The following is a 4,716-nucleotide window of genomic DNA, read 5'->3' on the forward strand; positions in this document are numbered from 1 at the left end:
CAGATGGTGAGGACACGTGCTACCCGAGACGATCAGGCACCCGCGCCCCCTACTGCAGCCGTCAGAGGCCGGGGTTGGAGTAGAGGACGAGGACGCGCACGTGGTGCAGCCAGAGCACCTGTGCGAGCTACTGCCGCGGTACCACCAGTGGATCCAGCCGGAGTCCAGGCACATGACACGCCTACTGCTACTACCACTCCAGCTCTCTAGGAGACTCTGGCACAGTTCATGAGTATGTACACCACCTTGGCTCAGGCAAGGCTGTTTCCCCTTGCTATAGCCACATCCCAGGCCGGGGGAGGAGTACAGAATCTCGCCGCCTGCACTCTTGAGCAGCGAGTGCATGTTGAGCAAGTCCCAAAGATCATTCCAGCACCGCCTGTCATGCCAGTTCAGCCCGAGGACGGGGCAGCTACTTCAGAGGATGAGCAGCGGAGAGTTGAGAGGTGTAAGAAGTATGATCCTCCGGTATTTAGTGGACTAGCATCAGATGATGCCTTGGGATTTCTGGAGGAGTGCCACTGTATCCTTCGCACTATGGGTATATCAGGATTAAGCGGGGTTTCCTTCACTGCTTTCCAGCTTCGGGGAGCCACCTATGAGTGGTGGCGCACCTATGAGTTAGACAGTCCAGACGAGGCTGCTTCACTAACTTGGATTTAGTTCTCAGAGCTGTTCCTGAGAGAGTTTGTTCCTCAGAGCCTTAGGGATGCGTGGCATGCAGAGTTTGAGCATTTGCGCCAAGGCACTATGACTGTTTCAGAGTATGCTATCCGTTACACCAGATTGGCGAGGCATGCACTAGCCTTGGTTTCCACTGTTCGCGAGAGGGTTCACCGGTTTATTGAGGGGCTCACTCCCAGCATCAGGTCTAGCATGGCTTGTGAGTTGGAGATAGACATCTCTTATTAGCAGGTGGCGAGAATTACTAGGAGGATTGAGGGTATGCATGCTAGGGAGAGAGAGGAGAGGGAGGCCAAGAGGTCTCGAGAGTTGGGCCATTATTCTGGTGCCCGTACCCCAGCTGCAGGTCATCATGTTAGGGGTTATATGAGTTGCCCTATTCATTCAGCTCTTCTAGTATCCAGCAGTGCTCCAGCTCCTCCTAGGCCTCAGGAGCCGTATTATGCACCTCTGGTTTCTAGCGCACCTCCTGCGCGGGGTGTTTTCAGAGATCAGTCTAGTAGACCTGGCCCTAGCCAGTCACAGCCACCACGTCCTCCCAGAGCTTATTTTGAGTGTGGTGACACACGCCATATGGTCAGGGATTGCCCCAGACTTGGGAGGGGTGCACCTCCACAGACTTCCCAGCCACAGCGTGCCCCGCAGAGTTCTCAAGATATGGTTACAGCTCTAGTTGCTACCCCACCTACTCAGCCAACTAGAAGTGGAGGTCGGGGAGGTAGAGGTCGCCCTAGAGGGGGAGGCCAGGCTAGATACTATGCCCTTCCTGCCTGTACCGAGGTTGTTGCCTTCGACTCTGCCATCACAGGTATTATATTGGTTTGTCACTGAGATGTATCAGTTCTATTCAATCCAGGCTCTACTTATTCTTATGTCTCTTCTTATTTTGCTCCACATTTGAGGGTGTCTCGGGATTCTTTGAGTTCCCCTGTTTATGTTTCTACTCTTGTGGGAGATTCTCTCATTGTGGACCGCATTTATCGATCGTGTTTGGTTGCTCTTAGTGGTTTTGAGACCAGAGCCAATTTATTATTACTCAGCATGGTTGATTTTGATATTATCTTGGACATGGACTGGTTGTCGCCCCATTATGCTATTCTTGATTGTCACGCCGGCTATGCTAAGTGTACCGCGTTTTGAGTGGCGGGGTGCCTTAGGTCACACTCCCAGTAAAGTTATCTCTTTCCTTAAAGCTCAGCATATGGTTGAGAAGGAGTGTGATACATATTTAGCTTATGTGAGAGATGTCAGTATTGATACCCCTTCAGTCGATTCAGTCCCAGTAGTACGGGATTTTCCCGATGTGTTTCCAGCTGATCTTCCAGGCATGCCGCCTGATAGAGATATTGATTTTGGCATTGATCTATTACTGGGCACCCAGCCCATTTTTATTCCTCTGTATCATATGGCTCTTCCTAAGTTGAAGGAGTTGAAAGATCAGTTACAGGAATTGCTTGATAAGGGTTTTATTCGACCCAGTGTTTCACTTTGGGGTGCTCCTGTCTTGTTTGTGAAGAAAAAGGATGGTTCTATGCGTATGTGCATCGATTATCGCCAGTTGAACAAGGTTACAACGAAGAACCGTTATCCTTTGCGTCGCATTGATGATCTATTTGACAAGCTTCAGGGCGCACGGGTGTTTTCTAGGATTAATTTGCACTCAGGGTACCATCAGTTGAACATTCGGGAGCCAGATATCCCGAAGACTGCCTTCAGGACTCGGTATGGTCATTACGAGTTTTTTGTTATGTCATTTGGGCTGACCAATGCCCCAGCAGCTTTTATGCATCTGATGCACAGTGTGTTCCGACCCTATCTTGACTCGTTCGTCATTATTTTTATTGATAATATTCTGGTGTATTCCCAGAGTCGGGAAGATCATGAGCAGCACCTGAGGACCGTGCTTCAAACTCTAATAGAGAAGAAGTTATATGCGAAGTTCTTGAAATGTGAGTTTTGGTTGGATTCAGTGGTATTCTTGGGCCACATGGTATCGAGTGAGGGTATTCAGGTGGATCTGAAGAAGGTAAAGGCCGTGCAGAGTTGGCCCAAACCGTCCTCAGCTACAGAGATTCGCAGTTTTCTTGGCTTGACGGGCTACTACTGCCGTTTTGTGGAGGGGTTTTCATCGATTGCAACCCCTATGACTACATTCACCCAGAAGGGTACTCCATTTCAGTGGACAGATGAGTATGAGGCGAGCTTTCAAAAGCTCAAGACAACTTTGACTACAGCCTCAGTTTTGATATTGCCTACTGGTTTGAGGTTTTATATAGTCTACTGTGATGCGTCGAGGGTTGGCCTCGGAGTAGTGTTGATGCAGGATGGTAGGGTGATTGCCTACGCATCCAGATAGTTGAAGATACATGAGAAGAACTACCCTGTTCACGACCTTGAGTTAGCTGCCATTGTTCACGCCCTGAAGATTTGGCGCCATTACTTATACGGTGTGCCTTGTGAGATTTATACTGACCATCGGAGCTTGTAGTATTCAAACAAAAGGATCTAAATTTGCGCCATAGGAGGTGGTTGGAGTTGCTAAAGGACTATGATATCACTATTTTGTACCACCCGGGTAAGGCCAATATGGTGGCTGATGCCTTGAGTCGCCGGGCAGAGAGTTTGGGAAGTTTGGCTTATCTACAGCATCAGAGAGGCCTATGGCGATGGATATTCAGGCCTTAGCCAGCCAATTTGTGAGGTTGGATCTTTCGGAGCCCAGTCGGGTTCTAGCTTGTGTAGTTTCTCGGTCTTCTTTATTTGATCGTATCAGGGAGTGGCAGTATGATGACCCTTATTTGCTTTTCCTCAAGGACAAGGTTCAGCACGGTGATGCTAGGGATGTGACTATTGGTGATGATGGGGTATTGAGGATGCAGGGTCGGATTTGTGTACCCAATATTGAGGGGCTTCGGGAGTTGATTCTGGAGGAGGCACATAACTCGCGGTATTCCATTCATCTGGGTGCCACAAAGATGTATCAGGATTTGAGGCAGCACTATTGGTGGAGGCGGATGAAGAAAGATATAGTTGGATTTGTAGCTCGGTGTCTCCATTGTCAGCAGGTGAAGTATGAGCACCAGAGACCGGGTGGGTTGCTTCAGCAGATAGAGATTCCGGAGTGGAAGTGGGAGCAGATCACTATGGACTTTATAGTTGGGCTCTTACGTACTTTGAAGAAGTTTGATGCTATTTGGGTGATTATGGATCGGCTAACTAAATCCGCTCATTTTATTCCTGTGTGTACCACTTATTCTTCGGAGTTGTTGGAGGAGATTTATATCCGGGAGATTGTTCATCTGCATGGTATTCCAGTTTCCATCATTTCAGATAGAGGTACCCAGTTCACATCACGATTCTGGAGGGCCGCTCAGCATGAGTTAGGTACTTGGGTAGAGTTGAGTACAGCATTTCACCCTCAGACGGACGGACAGTCCGAGAGCACTATCCAGATTCTTGAGGATATGCTCCGTGCGTGTGTGATTGAGTTTGGAGTGTCTTGGGATCAATTATTGCCATTGGCGGAGTTTGCTTACAACAACAGCTATCAGTCCAGCATTCAGATGGCACCATATGAGGCTTTGTATGGTAGGCGATGCAAATCCCCGGTAGGTTGGTTTGAGCCGGGTAAGGCCAGACTATTGGGCACAGACTTGGTTCAGGATGCTTTGGAGAAGGTTAAGGTGATTCAGAATAGACTTCGTACAGCCCAGTCCAGACAGAAGAGTTACACAGACCGGAAGGTTCGCGATGTTTCCTATATGGTTGGAGAGCGGGTTCTGCTTCGGGGTCTCGCCTATGAAGGGCGTTATAAGGTTTGGGAAGAAAGGGAAGCTGAGTCCGAGGTTTATTGGCCCTTTTGAGATATTGAAGCGTGTTGGGGAGGTTGCTTATGAGCTGGCCTTACCTCCCAGCTTGGTAGGAGTTCATCCGGTATTTCATGTTTTGATGCTTCAGAGGTATCATGGCGACCCGTCGCACGTGTTGGATTTTAATTCAGTCCAGTTGGACAAGGATCTATCTTATGTTGAG

Source organism: Nicotiana tabacum, chromosome 3 (assembly GCF_000715075.1).
Source record: "Nicotiana tabacum cultivar K326 chromosome 3, ASM71507v2, whole genome shotgun sequence".
Lineage (NCBI taxonomy): Eukaryota > Viridiplantae > Streptophyta > Magnoliopsida > Solanales > Solanaceae > Nicotiana > Nicotiana tabacum.